The sequence below is a fragment of the Schistocerca cancellata genome, chromosome 3 (assembly GCF_023864275.1).
Source record: "Schistocerca cancellata isolate TAMUIC-IGC-003103 chromosome 3, iqSchCanc2.1, whole genome shotgun sequence".
In the NCBI taxonomy this organism is placed as follows: Eukaryota; Metazoa; Arthropoda; class Insecta; order Orthoptera; family Acrididae; genus Schistocerca; species Schistocerca cancellata.
This window is the reverse complement of record NC_064628.1, coordinates 702,951,115-702,972,071: the sequence shown is the minus strand read 5'-3', so window position 1 is coordinate 702,972,071 and position 20,957 is coordinate 702,951,115.

The following is a 20,957-nucleotide window of genomic DNA, read 5'->3' as shown; positions in this document are numbered from 1 at the left end:
CCTACTGCCCTCCTGTTCATCACACGCACGTACATGGATATTTCCTTCCAAAATCATTCGCAGACCTCTTTTTAGTGTGACTATCTTCGAATGCGCTGGTTTATTGTTTTTTCCACTTTCTCCAATCTTCTGGGGCTGGATGAGCAATGCATTTGGGAGGACTGTGGTTCAAATCCCCATTTCACCACACAGCTATAAGTTTTCTGTGCCTTCCGTAAAACGCTTAAGACAAACGTTAGGAGGCTTCCTTTCCCAAATGACACTTGTAGTCCTCTCTAGTAATTCGATGGGACACTGAGCCCTATTTTTCGTTTATTGTTTCCAGTATCGAAATGCCTTGTATATTGAACAGGAGTCCTCTCGTGAGATACAGCCTAGTTAATGGCGGAAAGCTTCGTAGAAGTGTCGGATACTTGTAGCCAGATTTCAGTGTTCCATCATCAGAGATACACTTCTGACTGTGGCAGGTGGACATTCTATCCAACAAGGAGGAAGATTGGCCCCTGTAAGGCAAAGGAGTGTGACAGAATCAAGTTCTGAAAACGAAACACATTAACATCTGGCGACTCTAAAGGGTTGCCATCAGCTTTGTCTGGACGTAATATCAATTAATAAAAATTAGGCGATAAGGCTTAGGGAAGGAGTAGGCGACTGAGGCATGATTTGCGTTACGTAGGCATACAACACATCGACTATAAATCAAGCTTAATTTGTGTAAGTATGTGATGTATTAATAAATTCAGAAGTCAATAAATTAGCAGCCAATATCATCGTCCAGCAATCCTCACCCACATCTTACCAATCACACACGGTTCGATAGCCAACCTAAAGCAAACGTCTTCCCGCTTGGCCGGTTATACATGAAGTGGGCGAGCTTAGGAAGCTGTGAACGTTCTTTCCCTCTTATACAAGGTGAAGCTCTTCTGTTCAACGCCTATCCTAGCTCTTTGCTGATCGTTCGAACATCTATAACAGTGGGCGCTGGTTAGTACGCAATTCGGGCGGTTGGACCGTTCGAGAGCAGAGCAGGGCTGATATACCGTTACATTGTGAACTCTCTTGTCTGGACAGAGTGTGTAAGGGGTTGTTTCTGTACCAAATGGGTGAAAACTTTGCAGGAGTAGGACTCTGCACTGTAGTGGGAAAAGGCGAACTGCAATTAATGAATGGTCTGGACACTTATAAACCTCCTCCATCCAGTAGGCCATTGGCACGATTTCCGACTCATCCTCGCCACACCAATCAGTCGCCTCCTCGCTCTATACTTTAATTGGAACAATTACTTCGCCCTATTAGCTGTTCCCTCTCAATACACACGTAACTCCAGTGAGCAATGTGGTGGAGCTGTTAAAAAACGTGATTAGCATTCTTCAAGACCATTGTTGAAATCACCATGCGAGTATCCAGATTTAGGCTCCCTTAGTTTCTCTATGCTGCTTTTCTCTATGCTGCTTAAAGTAAATGCTGAGCGTGTTGCTTTGGAAGCGCCACATCCGGCTTTCTTCCATAAATTAGTCCAGTCCGAGTCGGTGCTTCGTCCCTAATGACGTCATAGACAGGACGTTAAAGTGCGACTTTCGTTTGATAATGTCTCGGAGTACGCCAACGGTAAATGCGAAGCTTTACAGTGAAGCCTTTCATAATAAAGAAACGGAAACGCTGAAGCCTGAGATAATGTTTCGACTACCAAGTTCAATTGTAAAAGATTACAGCAGATAAAATAAAGGTGGTAAAATGGAAAAAGGAAATGGAGAGAAAGAAAGAAAGAAAGAGAGAAAGAAAACTGTCTATTATTAGCTAAATATTTCTGGAAATTATTAAACTGCGACGAACCAAAAGAGATACTTCTCGTCTTATCTCATCTCCGGAAGTGAAGTTCCCAGAATCGAAGGCACCACAGAAAAAGAAACTTATAAAAGTAATTCAAGGGATGAAATACAAAAAAAAAAAAAAAACAGATAAAGATGAAATTGTTGCAGAATTGTGGAAACTGATTGACCGAAATCTACTGCAGACATTTAATCAAATAATGCGCAATATATGGCTCAAAGAAAAAATTCCAGAAGATTGTAACTGCGCAATAATTATTTCTTTCCATAAGAACAGAGATAAAACTAATGCCAACAACTTCAGAGGATTATCACTGTTACCAGATGTAAGCAAAATTCTTCGCGAAGCGCTACCTGAGAGGCTCGAGAAAAACAGACAGCTCTCTTGCGCAAAAAAAAAAAAAAAAAAAAAAAAAAAAAAAAAAAAAAAAAAAAAAAAAAAAAAAAAAGTTTCGGAAAAGTTAAGAGTGTCAGTAAATTCAAATATCTTGATGAGGTGACGAGGAGACTAATAAACTCAGCGCACAAGCAAAACGGAAATGGACTTCCAGCTGACTAAACGTACGTGCAACACAAGATCCACCTCCTCTCAAGCAAAGCTAGACATTATTTTAGAATGACAGAACCAGAATTTTTATTAGCAGTTGAATGCCTGGGCTTGACTTACAGTACACGAAAACATGGCCTTCTAAATCCACCAAGAAGTTATTAATAACTATTAAGTGTTTACTATAACATCATTGATAATGCTTTGTCAACACACTTAACAAGGAAGAAACAAACTTAATATCGTCATAACGGGGAAGACGTAAAAAAAAAAAGTCAATATTACGTTCGGGTACCGTTGATATATAGAATCTGTATGCTTATTGTTTGTAATTTAGTTTTTTTTTAGTGTTACATGTTAATAAAGACTTTTTTTCTAATCAAACTTCGGTTCTGCACTTCTATCCCCTGGAGGCTTAGAGATATTTTCTACAGTAGACGCACTACGTTCACATCTACCTATACCTGGAAATTCGTAACTGATTCTATTGAAGAGCTAATGTTACTTACATCTGCCGCTGTAGCAGCCTTTTCTGGAGTTGGCGTGTCTTCGACCATCGTATTTGTGGTCCCTCCGTCACCCACACCACCCTCATCAATCGAAGTCGAATGTCCAGCAGCTACTTGTCGATTAAATGAACACACTCATTCACAGGGCCTTAGCTTTCGCCCAACGATAGACAAATCAATCATCCATTGCAAATAGAGTAACTTAAATCACGACTCGCTCTGCTCCATGCAAACAAGACCGTTCACACAACGAGACAATTGCCTGACTGACAGGACGTTGCACAGCAACGGAACGCTGACGCCTTCTCGTCTGACAAAGACGTATGGGACGTTGCCTAGTGACAGCGACTAAGTACGAAGTGGGGAAACTAGAACGTACATCGCAAACAGTTTCAGAGTTTCTCAACTCTTACCTCACAGAGCTTGTCTCACAAGAATCTCTAGAAGATAATCAGGATTTGCGAGGTTCCTTGTGTGCATCTGCAGCTGTCCACTTAGAAAGGCGACAGCTAAACGTTACCGTCAATGTCAATAATATTCATATACTAAGATGGTATCTGTTCTTTCGGACATGTCCGAAAGAACAGATACCATCTTAGTGTATATAGAGTTAAGGCTCACCGGCCACTTGACCGTCTTCTTCTTCTGTGCGAATACACAAACAGTGCCCGAACTCTTACTGGAATCGGCAACGCACCGCGAGTAACGATTATAATGGGCGGGGGCACAACGAATGTAGTGCGGGACAATACGTTGAGAATGTAGGTTCGAGTCCCGGTCGGGGCGCACATTTTCAAATGTCCCCGTTGACGTATGTCAACGCCTGTAAGCAGCTAAGGGTGTTCATTTCATTGTAATTCCAATAATATTCACCAACAGTGGTGTAACTTAATATTTTATTTTATTGTGAATGCTACTAGTTTCAGCATTTTATTACGCCATCTTCAGGCACCATAAGCATCTATCCAAGTAAACGAACATGTATAGAGTCATAAACCTCTGGATATCGTGGATTTAATCGTTACACTATTGTTTCATTCGAATAGTGAGTTGCTATTACGGTGCTGTTGGTGAATTTTATTGACATTGACAATTACTTAACCAGTCGATGTCCTCTATCCATGATGGACCTACAGGGACTAAACGTTATCGTTGACTGTACTTAATCCCCTATGGTACATACCTTGTGGAGTGGTATCGCAGTGGGCCGCAAAAAAAATGGTTCAAATGGCTCTGAGCACTATGGGACTCAACTGCTGTGGTCATAAGTCCCCTAGAACTTAGAACTACTTAAACCTAACTAACCTAAGGACATCACACACATCCATGCCCGAGGCAGGATTCGAACCTGCGACCATAGCGGTCGTGCGGTTCCAGACTGTAGCGCCTTTAACCGCTCGGCCACTCCGGCCGGCTAGTGGGCCGCACATGATGGCAATTCGCGTGTGTGCGCTTACCTGTGAGCTAACTAGGCCTGTTCAGACTGTTGCAGTTTCGTTGCGTAACCTCTATACTTCTCTTCGTTCCTGCTGGTGAGACGTAAATGTGATAAGGAACAGACGTTTAGTCTTTGTACAGCGCGTCTAACTGACTGACTAAATTTCATGACGCCATTTTATAAATTAAACTGTCTCCTTAGAGGTTTCTGGATAGATAATTCGCTACACTTGGCGATTTGAAACAATGACACAGACATTATCAATAGGTCAACAGTGAGACACGATCCCAACTCGACATTCGTGCTCCAACTCAGCCGTACCTCCACTCCTCCGTCCGCACAACTTGAAATTAACTCGTGGACTGCTGCAAAGACAATTTTTGCCCCTGATGTTACCAGATTTCCGCATATTTTTCATATGATGAAACAGTATCATTCTTAAGTTTGGATTTACTCTCGCTCTTCGTAGTTTATTATCATATATACATGCATGTCCATTAACACGTTAGCAAACTTAACTGACTACGCCATTAAATCTCGTCTTCTTCCTCGCTCGTGCGCTACTTGCATCTCTCATGTGAGAAATGGTCGGTTCAGAAAGGACGAGTGGTCGGACGAGAGGGACGGAGATTCCAAGTTTTGGGCTCAGTACGCCTTAGCTTTTGGCACACGAGAAAGTTTCCCTAGCTAAATTTAGAAACTACTACGAAAGTCGCACCTTTCACGTCGCACATATGCGGTACGTGATAAAAGACAAAAGACTTACACTTTTTACCAGCTCTGCCAATAGACTGAGTTTTAGGTTCATATTGACACTAGATAGTGCAGAACAGTTTCATATAATAGTCGTTTCGTATAAACGTGATTATTCGTTTGATGTGGACAGGGTCGCAAAAATGCATAATCAGTCTAGATTGGATTGTATGAGCCTGAAAAACAAAGAAGAGACACATACCAGAAAAATTTTAAAAATAGAAAATATCTATGTTTCAATACTGTAATGAGGGCCGTTTGTAATCATAAAAGACTTAGACGTAATTGTATGGCCCTCGGAGGAGTCTTTCGCAGTAGCATACTTCAACAAAATCTTTTCGGTTTTCAAGCCGTGTATCTGAATAAAACAATAGAGCTTTGTACGGCTGTCTCAGGAGCAAAATATCGCCAGGGCTGGCACGTTGTTCGCTTACGTGGCTCCATAGCAACGTCTGGAAGCTTACAGAGAGAGCCGCAATTAGGCAAGCACAACAAGGCGAGCTCGGCAACTCATAGGAGCTCCCCGAGGGACTAAGTGACGCCATCTGACGTGAGGCAGAGCCAACGATATGTACGGGGCCGCCAACGGAACTGTGACGTCACACTGGTAAGCTTGTTCGGCACACTTCGCGAACGCTCGATTCCGTGCAGGCCCACGGGAAATCAATATGTAAGCGAAAAGGTACCCACTAATGATCTTAAATTTCTCATGTGTTATCGAGAGCTTACATTCATTAAAACGGGAAGTCAAAAATTATTGAACTCATATGAAATTTTCTTTCTCATGGGACTGGGCGTGAAGGGACGCGGCACGTTTGAAACTATTGCTTCCGCAGCCCTACAAGCGTCAAGCATCCATCTTTATACTCGCTCGAAATCATAAGCTCTCCCTCTTGCTACATCTACATTTATACTCCGCAAGCCACCCAACGGTGTGTGGCGGAGGGCACTTTATGTGCCACTGTCATTACCTCCCTTTCCTGTTCCAGTCGCGTATGGTTCGCGGGAAGAACGACTGTCTGAAAGCCTCCGTGCGCGCTCTAATCTCTCTAATTTTACATTCGTGATCTCCTCGGGAGGTATAAGTAGGGGGAAGCAATATATTCGATACCTCATCCAGAAACGCACCCTCTCGAAACCTGGCGAGCAAGCTACACCGCGATGCAGAGCGCCTCTCTTGCAGAGTCTGCCACTTGAGTTTGTTAAACATCTCCGTAACGCTATCACGGTTACCAAATAACCCTGTGACGAAACGCGCCGCTCTCCTTTGGATCTTCTCTATCTCCTCCGTCAACCCGATCTGGTACGGATCCCACACTGATGAGCAATACTCAAGTATAGGTCGAACGAGTGTTTTGTAAGCCACCTCCTTTGTTGATGGACTACATTTTCTAAGGACTCTCCCAATGAATCTCAACCTGGTACCCGCCTTACCAACAGTTAATTTTATATGATCATTCCACTTCAAATCGTTCCGCACGCATACTCCCAGATATTTTACAGAAGTAACTGCTACCAGTGTTTGTTCCGCTATCATATAATCATACAATAAAGGATCCTTCTTTCTATGTATTCGCAATACATTACATTTGTCTATGTTAAGGGTCAGTTGCCACTCCCTGCACCAAGTGCCTATCCGCTGCAGATCTTCCTGCATTTCGCTACAATTTTCTAATGCTGCAACTTCTCTGTATACTACAGCATCATCCGCGAAAAGCCGCATGGAACTTCCGACACTATCTACTAGGTCATTTATATATATTGTGAAAAGCAATGGTCCCATAACACTCCCCTGTGGCACGCCAGAGGTTACTTTAATGTCTGTAGACGTCACTCCGTTGATAACAACATGCTGTGTTCTGTTTGCTAAAATCTCTTCAATCCAGCCACACAGCTGGTCTGATATTCCGTAGGCTCTTACTTCGTTTATCAGGCGACAGTGCGGAACTGTATCGAACGCCTTCCGGAAGTCAAGAAAAATATCATCTACCTGGGAGCCTGTATCTAATATTTTCTGGGTCTCATGAACAAATAAAGTGAGTTGGGTCTCACACGATCGCTGTTTCCGGAATCCATGTTGATTCCTACATAGTAGATTCTGAGTTTCCAAAAACGACATGATACTCGAGCAAAAAACATGTTCTAAAATTCTACAACAGATCGACGTCAGAGATATAGGTCTATAGTTTTGCGCATCTGCTCGACGACCCTTCTTGAAGACTGGGACTACCTGTGCTCTTTTCCAATCATTTGGAACCTTCCGTTCCTCTAGAGACTTGCGGTACACGGCTGTTAGAAGGGGGGCAAGTTCTTTCGCGTACTCTGTGTAGAATCGAATTGGTATCCCGTCAGGTCCAGTGGACTTTCCTCTGTTGAGTGATTCCAGTTGCTTTTGTATTCCTTGGACACTTATTTCGATGTCAGCCATTTTTTCGTTTGTGCGAGGATTTAGAGAAGGAACTGCAGTGCGGTCTTCCTCTGTGAAACAGCTTTGGAAAAAGGTGTTTAGTACTTCAGCTTTACGCGTGTCGTCCTCTGTTACAGTGCCATCATCGTCCCAGAGTGTCTGGATATGCTGTTTCGATCCACTTACTGATTTAACGTAAGACCAGAACTTCCTAGGGTTTTCTGTCAAGTCGGTACATAGAATTTTACTTTCGAATTCACTGAACGCTTCTCGCATAGCCCTCCTTACGCTAACTTTGACATCGTTTAGCTTCTGTTTGTCTGAGAGGTTTTGGCTGCGTTTAAACTTGGAGTGAAGCTCTCTCTGCTTTCGCAGTAGTTTCCTAACTTTGTTGTTGTACCACGGTGGGTTTTTCCCGTCCCTCACAGTTTTACTCGGCACGTACCTGTCTAAAACGCATTTTACGATTGCCTTGAACTTTTTCCATAAACACTCAACATTGTCAGTGTCGGAACAGAAATTTTCGTTTTGATCTGTTAGGTGGTCTGAAATCTGCCTTCTATTACTCTTGCTAAACAGATAAACCTTCCTCCCTTCTTTTATATTCCTATTAACTTCCATATTCAGGGGCGCTGCAACGGCCTTATGATCACTGATTCCCTGTTCTGCACTTACAGAGTCGAAAAGTTCGGGTCTGTTTGTTATCAGTAGGTCCAAGATGTTATCTCCACGAGTCGGTTCTCCGTTTAATTGCTCGAGGTAATTTTCGGATAGTGCACTCAGTATAATGTCACTCGATGCTCTGTCCCTACCACCCGTCCTAAACATCTGAGTGTCCCAGTCTATATCTGGTAAATTGAAATCTTCACCTAAGACTATAACATGCTGAGAAAATTTATGTGAAATGTATTCCAAATTTTCTCTCAGTTGTTCTGCCACTAATGCTGCTGAGTCGGGGGGTCGGTAAAAGGCGGCAATTATTAACCTAGCTCGGTTGTTGAGTGTAACCTCCACCCATAATAATTCACAGGAACTATCCACTTCTACTTCACTACAGGTTAAACTACTACTAACAGCGACGAACACTCCACCGCCGGTTGCATGCAATCTATCCTTTCTAAACACCGTCTGTACCTTTGTAAAAATTTCGGCAGAATTTATCTCTGGCTCCAGTCAGCTTTCTGTACCTATAACGATTTCAGCTTCGGTGCTACATGTGTGTTACATGTGATCCTGGCCTCTTGAGCTTGCCATATTCCGGTGATTCAAGATGCCTCATTCGTTGGTGGCGCTTGGGGTTATAAAACTTTTCATACGAAGAACTTTCAACTTATTAAAAACCATTACAGTACGAATAAAGTACAATGTCAACGGTTAACTAACAAGTGTTAGCGGAAATTCAGAGACTATGTATATGAAACGCGAAACAGATCTTTATAGAAATAACACATTCCTTTTTCTTAAGCAAACACACAATTTTTTTTTAAAGAACGGAGGCTGCTGCTTCCGGTGAGTTACTTCTGTTTTCGCTGTGAATGTAGTAAGAGGTAATGTTGCCGAATCTCATGTTATGTAGTTTTATGAAAATAACAATACTCTCACCCTTAAATGCCAGGAGTCTGACATGAAGTCAGAAAAAAAATCCGTGTCATGTCATGATATGGATTTAGTTAATGAATTTGTATTTTGCAGATGGATGTATAGGGAAATTGCGCTCACGTTTTTCTCAAGACAAAGTGACCGATTGTTCATCGCGTCGTGTTTTGTAAGTATTTTATTATGCACAAGCAGAACCTGCAGATCTATTTTAACGAAGTCCGATCAATAATCGTTACCACTTCTTACGTGGAAGTTACAATGGCTCTTTACAGTCAACGAGCCTTCAGACAATGATGATACTCAGTAGCCAGAAGAGCCTGCAACTTCGAAGGAATATAACCGGCCATGGCAGAGAAAACTAAAACAAGAGATGCTGAGTGTTCTAGAAAGATTACTAATCACATTGAGCCATCGCTTTTCTAATGTATATTTCCAGAGGAAAACTCATATTTATACAGGAATATTTTATATTAAATTAAGTAGATTTTCCCTCATTTTCACCTGCCACCAAGGAATGATACGTTACACTCCCTGGCTGTGAGTCACACAAGAAAGGTGTCCCTCTTAGGCCCAACGTTAGTGAAGACCTTTTGCCTATCCACAGACTCGCAAAGCACCTGGCTGGGTTATAAGCACCCAAACTGGGACACTGCGAACACCGCAATGTCACTCGCAGACCTATATTAAGACAGTAAAAAAATGATGATAGTAAAACGAAGTAATTGTTAGTATGGAGGTAGTGTAGCTTTTATGAGGGAGCCAGTATAAGACAAGTTGGATCTTTAGCCCAACTGTTTCCATCTGTGATCGTGAAGTTGTTTCGACATTTCCCAGCAACAACATACTTCCCGTACCTTGAAGGGTATTGTGAGATGATCGTTGGCGGTGGGATTCCCACTGTCTCTAGCCATTGCAGTTTTCTTCATGGAGTACTTTGAGAAGCAAGCTATGAACTCTGCAACTTTGTGTCCGTCTTGCTCCTAGGGTACATAGATGAGATCGTCCTAATAAGGCCTCACACTGAAAATGCACTGCAGTAATTCGTCGATCACATCATGGGTGTTCTACTGACTGTCGAGATGGGGAGGGTTGGCAAGCACAGACCTTGGATGTTTTAGTTGAGGGTAAGGCTAGAGGCCAGCTTGGTCATTCATTACACAAGAAACCAGCACACACTGGCCAGTACATGAATGTAAATAGCGTTCATCATCCTGTACAAAATAAAGAAGTCCTGAACACGTAAGTATACAGAGCAAAGACTATTTGTGACGATTACCATGCACCTGATATGCATGTTAAGAGAAAATGATGCCATTTTTAATGCCTCCCTAAATGTGATCAGGTGACAATGACGAAGGACACATCACGAATCAGCAGAAGATTCCAAGCTGGCTACATTATTTTCATACTGTGGGGCGACTACCATCAATATAGGGCTCATGCCAGGAAGGCATGGACTGAGACCAGTGTTGTGGCCCGTCTCCAAGACTCGAGGTGTGTTACGCCCTGTTAAAGACGACGTAACTCTTCCAGTGACCAGCGTGTATGGTGCCCTCCGTGGATACGGCAGTTCGGTATAGGCCACACTGTTTGCACTGTTGCTGGGCATTGTGATGAGTAGACATGACCCATTAAACAATGCGAGCTTGAGAAATGCATGAGGGTCAGTCAGAGTAAGTGGATTATCGAAACGTTGAGGGGTTTTTGAAAATGTTTATTCCATTTCATTCTTGTGACTTTTGGTACTGCGTCTTACGATGGAACAGTGACTTGGCCAGGACAGGTGCTGCACCGGATGTAGCTGGACACGCAATTCTCGTGAGCAGCGTTCACCCATTGGGTACTACTGACCAGGGGAAGCCACTGCAAATACGTTGCTGACAGAGGGTTGCGTCGAGAAGCCCCTCTGCCAGCTAATCGGAGGACTAGAAACGGTCACCTAGGGGACGCAAAACGGGCTGGCGAGAGCGCACCTGTTCCATAGGGTCTTTCTCTTGCATTCTAGGTCCTCTCCCTAGCGGACGTGTATCCTGGCTCCTTTTCTCGGGCAATATGCCCTCAATCTGGCTGCGGCAGCCTCCTGTTCTTGCAGATCACATCACCTCTATATCCAATAGCAGTAAGATTTAGAGCCAATAAACTCCAGTAGTGACACCAGGTCGTTTCGTTATGGATTTTTTTTCTGAGCACTTTCCTGACAAACCCGCGTGCCCAAATCCCGTCTTCATCCTGCACAGAACAATGTCCGGAGATCGAAAACACAGTTGGAAAAGGCGAGAGTATTGCCTAATGCGTCTTATTAATGGGATTTCATTTTAGAGGAAGTTGTCGAGATTAGAATAAACCGCAAAAATTTCAACCGAGACCTAGGTTACACACTCACTTCAAGCCACATGATGTCAATCGCTACCGTGACAAGTCACAGCACCTATGAGCTGCCCAAACTCCGCGCCTGCGTCACAAGAGTCCTCTCTGGATAGCTTCAGAGGCTGCTGTCTCCACTGTTTAAACGGAACACGATGCAAGACGTTTCAGTCAACAGTTTTTCTTCCCCCTGATACGGATGGAGGAAACAGCTGACTAAATCTTGAGAATTTTATTAGGAGTGAGATGGCTTGAAAACCGAGAAGACTTTGCTCAGTTACTGTGTGGCCTCATTCATCTACATTTTTCAGTGGTCTACTGATATGATTTAAGTCAGTACTTCTCTATCAAACCACATGATCCATCACGTCAAATTCCCAGGCGCCCGGTCAAACGCCTGTTACCTCTGTCGGCAAAATAGCTAAGATATTTACAAGAATGGTTGACGGAACTGTGGTATTTGGAAGTGAGTTCGATTTCGTGTAAACCTCATTTCTTGCATGCCTCGCTTCATTTAAACTACGACCCATAAAATTTATTAAATCCTGTCTGCAGACGTGGATACATGACCTCCTGAAGCTGAGAAAAAAATCATAGTTCATTCGTTGACGAGATATTTTGCGAAGCGTAAAAGATGTGTTAAGATCAATGCTTCAAATGACTCTGAGTACAATGGGACTTAACACCTGAGGTCATCAGTCCCACCCAGTATCGTCAGGTAAGAGAGACACAGCTATCTGTATTATTTATTGTACATTTTAATAGCCTTGACTGCATTATAATGTAGTAAAAGCTAAACGACAGTCGGTTCTGGATGGTAAGCGGCCATCCTCAGATTACGCTTATTCTATAATTGGTATCTAAATGCAGTGTTACTGAATGTCACTTGTCAATATCCAAACGCTGGTCAAAGCATGACTGTTAGGGTATAAAACCAGTAGGTGACTAACCGCTTCTCGTGGAGTGACGCAGTTAGTAACCATGGGCAGATGTTACTAGTATCATTTTGTGTTAGAAAAATATTTTCATACAAGACACTCTCTCTCTCTCTCTCTCTCTCTCTCTCACACACACACACACACACACACACACACTTCTTCATTTGTCTTTTAAATTTCCAACTCTAACGCCCACGGTGGTCGCGTCAGCTTGCTATTACGTCTCGAGTCAGTAACTTATCTGTTAGATGTTATTGATCTTAACAGCCAGCCGGTGTGGCCGAGCGTTTGTAGGCGCTTCAGTCTGGAACCACGCGACCGCTACGGTCGCAGGTTCGAATCCTGCCTCGGGCATGGATGTGTGTGATGTCCTTAGGATAGTTAGATTTAAGTAGTTCTAAGTTCTAGGGGACTGATGACCTCAGATGTTAAGTCCCATAGTGCTCAGTGTCATTTGAACCATTTTGATACTGGGTGTTACAGAGCATGTTGTCCAATGTCGTCCCAATCGTCCGCAGTGCACATTTTTACATCGGCCTTTACGGCACCACGCCTAATTGTATCCAACTGACAAACCTCCACGTTTTAGTTTAAGGTGATTAGCCTCATACTCTTAAAGTAGGAAGCACCTGCAACTTAGAGCTTCTGATCTGAACTGTGACTTAGACTAACTCAGTTTGTAACACATCATTCCTGGTCATATCCAGGTGCTCATTCCTGGAATGTGACTTTCTTGTGCCTGGGAATGATGGATAAGTTTTCCTGTTATCCTTCTAAATGGTGATCGGAGACTATTATGGTAGCTAAATGGCTAGTGACTGTCATACACTGAAGAGCCAAAAAATTGGTATACCTGCCCAAAATCGCGTAGGGCCCCCGCGAGCACGCAGGAGTGGCGTAACATGACGTGCCATGCACTCGACTAATGTCTGCAGTAGTGCTGGAGGGAATTGAAACCATGAATCCTGCAAGGTTGTCCATAAATCCGTAAGAGTATGAGGGTGTGGAGATGTCTTCTGAACAGCACGTTGCAAGGCACCCCAAACATGCTCAACAATGTTCATGTCTGGGGAGTTTCGTTGCCAGCGGAAGTGTTTAAATTCAGAAGAGTGTTCTTGGTGCCATTCTTTAGCAGTTCTGGATGTGTGGGGTCTCGCATTGTCCTGTTGGAATTCAGCAAGCCCACGGAACGCAGAATGGACGTGAATAGATGCAGGTGATCAGACAGGATGCTTACTATGTCTCACCTCTCAGAATTGTATCTAGACTGTCAGGGGCCCCATATGACTCCACCTGCACATGCCCCACACCACTGCAGAGCCTCCAACAGCTTAAACAGTCCCCTGCTGACATGCAGCGTCCGTGGATTCATGAGGTTGTCTCCATACCCGTACACGTCCATCCGCTCGATACAATTTGAAACGAGACTCGTTCGACCAGGCAACATGTTTCCAGTCATCAATGGTCCAACGTCGGTGTTGACCGCCCCAGGCGAGTCGTAAAGCTTTGTGTCGAGCAGTCATCAAGGGTACACGAATGGGCCTTCGGCTCCGAAAGCCCATATCGATGATGTTTCGTTGACTGGTCGCACGCTGACACTTGTTGACGGCCTAGCATCAATATCTGCAGCAATTTGCGAAATGGTTACACTTCTGTCACGTCGAACGATTGTCTTCATTCCTCGTCTGTTCCGTTCTTGCAGGATCTTTTTCCGGCCGCAGCGATGGTGGAGATTTGATGTTTTACTGGATTCCAGATATTAACGATACACTTGTGAAATGGTTTTACGGGAAAATCCCCACTTCATCGCTACCTCGGAGATGCTGTGTCCCATCGCTCGTGCGCCGACTATAACACCTCGTTCAGGCTCACTTATATCTTGATAACCTGCCACTGTAGCAGCAGTAACCGACCTAACAACTACGCCACACACTTGTTATATTATATAGGCGTTGCCGACCGCAGCGTCGTATTCTGTTGTTTACATATCTGTGCATTTGAATACGCATGCCTACACCAGTCTTTGGCGCCTCAGTGTATGTTAGAAGATGTTTCGTATACCTGACTGCTCACCGACCACTTCTGCTTCTGGCACAACGCCCGTGGAATGCGGGTAGTTTGTTCCAATGCTGCAGGCGCTCCTCTGGAGAGGGTCATAGCCGAGCATTGCAAGTACTCCATGTGTTAAGGAAACGTCTCCCTCGAAGCCGTCGCCTCCTCCGACGCTGGCCTCTCCGGGACTCTGCGCCACTGCACTGGTAGGCTTCTGTGGAACTTAAACTGTGTACTCGTCCCTAGTAGCGACCACTTGCGCCGAACATCACTTTGTGTTTGTTGTTGGGGATCTTCAGTCCTGAGACTGGTTTGATGCAGCTCTCCATGCTACTCTATCCTGTCCAAGCTTCTTCATCTCCCAGTACCTAGTGCAGCCTACATCCTTCTGAATCCGCTAAGTGTATTCATCTCTTGGTCCCCTCTACGATTTTTACCCTCCACGCTGCCCTCCAATACTAAATTGGTGATCCCTCGATGTCTCAGAACATGTCCTACCAACCGATCCCTTCTTCTTGTCAAGTTGTGCCACAAACTTCTCTTCTCCCCAATCCTATTCAATACTTCCTCATTAGTTATGTGATCTACCCATCTAATCTTCAGTAGCACCACATTTCGAAAGCTTCTATTCTCATCTTGTCTAAACTATTTATCGTCCACATTTCACTTCCATACATGGCTACACTCCATACAAATACTTTCAGAAACGACTTCCTGACACTTAAGTCTACACTCGATGTTAACAAATTTTTCTTCTTCAGAAACGCTTTCCTTGCCATTGCCAGTCTACATTTTATATCCTCTCAACTTCGACCATCATCAGTTATTTTGCTCCCCAAATAGCAAAACTCCTTTACTATTTTAAGTGTCTCATTTCCTAATCTAATTCCCTCAGCATCACCCGACTTAATTAAACTACATTCCATTATCCTAGTTTTGCTTTTGTTGATGTTCATCTTATATCCTCCTTTCAAGACACTGTCCATTCCGTTCAACTGCTCTTCCAAGACCTTTGCTGTCTCTGACAGAATTACAATGTCATCGGCGAACCTCAAAGTTTTTATTTCTTCTCCATGCATTTTAATTCCTACTCCAAACTTTTCTTTTGTTTCCTTTATTGCTTTTTCAATATACAGATTGAATAACATCGGGGATAGGCTACAACCCTGTCTCACTCCCTTCCCAACCACTGCTTCCCTTTCATACCCCTCGACTCTTATAACTGCCATCTGCTTTCTGTACAAATTGTAAATAGCCTTTCGCTCCCTGTATTTTACCCCTGCCACCTTCAGAATTTGAAAGAGAGTATTCCAATCAACATTGTCAAAAGCTTTCTCTAAGTCTACAAATGCTAGAAACGGAACTTTGCCTTTCCTTAATCTTTCTTATAAGATAAGTAGAAGGGTCAGTATTGCCTCACGTGTTCCAACATTTCCACGGAATCCAAACTGATCTTCCCCGAGGTCGGCTTCTATCAGTTTTTCCATTCGTCTGTAAAGAATTCGCGTTAGTATTTTGCAGCTGTGACTTATTAAACTGATAGTTCGGTAATTTTCACATCTGTCAACACCTGCTTTCTTTGGGATTGGAATTATTATATTCTTCTTGAAGTCTGAGGGTATTTCGCCTGTCTCATACATCTTGCTCACCAGATGGTCGAGTTTTGTGCAGGACTGGCTCTCCCAAGGCTGTCATTAGTTCTAATGGAATGTTGTCTACTCCGGGGGCCTTGTTTCGACTCAGGTCTTTCAGTGCTGTGTCAAACTCTTCACGCAGTATCGTATCTCCCATTTCATCTTCACCTACATTCTCTTCCATTTCCATAATATTGTCCTCAAGTACATCGCCCTTGTATAGACCCTCTATATACTCCTTCCATCTTTCTGCTTTCCCTTCTTTGCTTAGAACTGGGTTTCCCTCTGAGCTCTTGATATTCTTACAAGTGGTTCTCTTTTCTCCAAAGGTCTCTTTAATTTTCCTATACGTAGTATCTATCATACCCCTAGTGAGATAAGCCTCTACATCCTTACATTTGTCCTCTAGCCATCCCTGCTTAGCCATTTTGCACTTCCTGTCGATCTCATTTTTGAGACGTTTGTATTCCTTTTTGCCTGCTTCATTTACTGCATTTTTATATTTTCTCCTGTCATCAATTAAATTCAATATTTCTTCTGTTATCCAAGGGTCTCTACTAGCCCTGTTTTTTTATCTATTTGATCCTCTGCTGCCTTCACTATTTTATCCCTCAAAGTTACCCATTCTTCTTCTACTGTATTTCTTTCCCCCATTCCTGTCAGTTGTTCCCTTATGCCCTCCCTGAAACTCTGTACAACCTCTGGTTCTTTCAGTTTATCCAGCTCTCATCTCCTTAAATTCCCACCTTTTTGCAGTTTCTTCAGTTAATCTACAACGTCACTATAGAAAGAATTATGTTATTCAGAGTGTGCATTATGTTCAACGTTGCTGTTGCATGATATGGAAAAAAAATGTACTTGAATGCTACCTTGAAATCATCACTCAATCGTAACTGTTTGCTCGCATACTACAAAGGACATAAAAGTGTATACCAGTACATGTTGGAAATAAAGTTTTGAAAAGCTGTAGCAGGATGCAGCATTTGGCAGTGTAGTGTGATAAGTGGGAAATGGCCTACTTTCTATTCCTGAATCTCATTAACTGAAAGATCTGATAGTGAAAGAGTTTTCGTGGAGTTGCTTGGAACTCACGTAATCAAGTATTCGACCGGCAGCCCCCGGATGTGTAGGAGGTATGTCGTGGTCCTGTAGGATGAGTGTGGTGTTTTACGAGTGTTTGGTATATCAAATCGGCAGCAGGTGATTCTCAGTGATCGATAAAGTTGTCCTGCCAGTATGAAAGGCTTTAAAAGAGTGCACTACTGTGTTACCGTGCGTGGGCGTTAGCTCCAGAGGCTTTCTGTGCGAGTGTTGCCATTCATTGTCCGTTTATGTGCTCGGTGGGAAGAGGTCATGTAACACAAGCACGGAATCAATAGATAGCCGGAGATGGAGTTCATTGAAAGAGGCCGACTTGGGGACGTCCAGCTGACGCCAGTATATTCCATTCATTCCTCTGGGAACTTGCAATGTTGTGTTTTCTGGTATATTTTTCCTTTTCGATTTCCAACTATTACACTTGTTTGTTTTCTTCGTTTTCTTCTTCTTCTTTCTTCTTTTTCTTCTTCTTAATTTGGTCTCCAAGATTCCGTGCCGATCTCACATGTTGACTACAAATTCTTCTCTATTTTGCGCTGCTTCCAACCAATTATTTACGGTCATCTTGATTCATGTTGTTTTAATTTCATTTACTCATGTTCACCTGGATCTCTCCCTTGTTTTCTTACCAAATAACTTCTCCATGAATATGCCTGAAACCATTTGATCATCTTTCATTCTCATCAGATTACCTGCCCATTTAAGTCTGGAAACTATGAAGTTCATTGTTGGTGCTTGTTGTGAGCGTACGTTTATTTCTGTATAGTGTCTTGTCTTCTACCTTTGCCATTCATTATCATAGTATGCATCAAACATTTTCCCGTAAACTTTGTTTTCAAACACATCGTTGTTATAATAAAAGTGGAGCCATTTAGAGGTCCAGTGTGGACAGTAATTACCGTGTGCCAGCGAAACTTGGCTGACATGCTAATGCGTTAATGCGTAACCGATTAACGCTGGCAAAAAATCAGTCCCAATTTTGGCCTCCAGGTACAAATCTGGTGCTGTGAAAGCAAGAAAGACTTGCAGAAATGTTTCCATATGTAATGGATTATGAACTGGACGTCGGCAGAAAAGGTCAAACAACTGAGAAAGCCATAATGTTGATTTTATTACTAACTGCTGCTTACAGAATTTGTTCCATATGAGCAACGGAGACGTCGATGAGATGCTGTACAGTGCCAGATTTGCACCTGGTGGCTAAAATCGGAACTTTTTTCCAGCGTATATGGGTTCCGCATTACCGCATCAGCTCACGTTGGACCTCTGTGAGTAGCTGCACTCTTATTTTACTTACCTGTACTTGTAACTATAGTTCTTCCATTTTATTTAAACACCGCTTTCCATCTACATAGGTTAGTACTAGTCTAATGATTGTGTTACATAGCTTCATTTAAGTTTTTCTTGTCAGTGCCTAGGAGTGCTTGTATGGAGTAGTAGGCTCCACTAACATTTAGCAGTCTCTTCATTTTGTTCGTCTATCACTGCATCCAAGAAATTTGACCCGTTCAGCGGTTTAAAATTTACGTTTGCCGATTATTGGATAGGACTGTCAGCCTTCTTAATCTCGACATATTTGAAATATCATGTATTTTGTTTTCTGATCATTTACTTTAAGGCTTTTTCTACGACCTCCACAAACAACTGTTCCATATCTACTTTAGAGGATATTGTCGCAGAAGAAGCTGAGTAGCACAGTTACCGTGGTGTAGTGGTTATGATACTAGACTGTTGCGTGGAGGGTCGTGAGTCCGACACTCACCTCAATTGCAAAACTTTAATTTCTATATTCGGTTCGAGTACATTCTAGAATTAGTCACAAATGTCAAGAATCATTGTACTGGAATGTTCTTTAACTGTATGTATACCGTACGTGTTCTGGCCGGAAGCAGTTCGCTCCAGGCTCTTGTATGTGCACGTGTTAAATAAACCTTCGTTAAGTGAAGTTAGTGTTCGTCATTCATCTAATTACACCTTCTTCTACGAGACATTATTCTGGTGGAGACGCTGGGTATTGGAATTTGTGATAGCGTGCATTATCGACGACACAGTGGCTCCAATCAGGCCACGACAGAACCGCCGTTTACGTGGTGAGAAATCCGAGTTCGAGCCATATTCAACAGATAGCAATCTATCGAAGACAGAAGAAGAAGAGGACGTTAGATGACAGCAGCTGTGTGCCACCATATGAGGCATCCTTCCGGTTTCTCTGGTGACGATGGCCAAGATCCAAACAATTGGCTGAAGGCATATGAGACTATAGCCAAATTTTACAAATGGGATGACACCGGGTGCTTGGCTAACGTATTTTTCTACTTGGAGGGCACTGCCAAGCAATGGTATGAGAACAACGAGGAGACGTTCACGAGCTCGGAAGTGTTCCAGGCGGAACAGCGCAAGTATTTCGGCGACACACAACGACAGACATGCTAGGCTGAAAATAAATTGAGGTGCAGGGCACAGCGTTCAGGAGAAACTACAGCATCCTACATTCAAGACGTTTTGGAGCTGTGTAAAATAGTGGATCCTAGAATGAAGGAGGAAGATAAAGTTGCACACCTCATGAATGGTGTTGCTGAAGACATGTATCAAGCCTTACTCCTGAAGGAGGTTTCGACATCAGACGACTTCATAAAATGGTGCCAGTAAATCGAGACAATGCATCAAAAAAGAATTACACGCAAGAAGTTTGAACGGCTTCCAAACGTCGTGTGTTGGAGGAAGGAACTGATTTCACAAGTGTTCTTCGTCAGATAGTGAGAGAAGAAGTTCAGAAGGCACTTGGATTGGACGGCGAGCAAAAAACCGAGGTGCTTAAAGAGGTCGTAAAGAAGGAAGTGGAACAGACATTGAACGCAATCTCTCGTCCTTCATTTCCCTTTAAAACGGTGAAAAAGTCGAGACCCAGGCGAAGTTACTTTCCTACAATGCCACATGAGGAACCTATTTGGGCACCAAGGAAGACTGACGACTGGAGGACACAGGATAACCAACTGCGGCCGACCGGGACATGTAGTGCGCTATTGTCGAGAAAGGCGGCGGATATTTGATGACGACCGCGCCAGAAGACAGCAGACCGATCTTAGCCGACGCCAACTCCGGGATGACTAAGATGAACAAGAAAATGTGGGTGCAGGACGACGTAGGTCACCAGCGCCGCAAGCTAGCCGCTGGAGAGGACGCTCCCCAACACGCCGATCACGGTCTCCATCGCCGTTTAGAAGCTCCAGGTGATCACCTAGCCACCGCAACCTGAAAAAAGGTGCGACCTTCCTTGGAGGTAAGGCCGCCGAAGAGAAAAATCCTCCGCCGTCGATCACTACAAATATGATAGTAAACTACATCGATTTCCTCATGGCTGGCCGACAAGCCTAAGCTCTTGTGGATTCTGGAGCATCATATTCAGTCATTTCAGAGAAGTTCCGTCGCCAGTTGCAGAAAACCGTATTCGTCGACAGCAAAACATCTCTGCTGAAGGTGGCTAATGGGAAATATGTAAAACCTACAGGAAGATGTGTCATTCGTGTGGGTATAAGAAGCCATACACAGCCCTTAGAATTCATCGTCTTACAAGATGGTAGTCATGACGTCATTCTCGGATTGGACTTATTGAAAGCTTCTCAGGCAATTATAGACTGTGGTCGCTCGAAGATTATGCTAGACGAGATGAGATACTGTGAACAGGAAGATGTGCATCAAAATGTGTGGAGACTATGTGTGCTGGATAAAGTGATCATTCCTGTAGTCAGCGCCAGAAAGGTTACTGTCACGTGTCATGCCATGCATCAA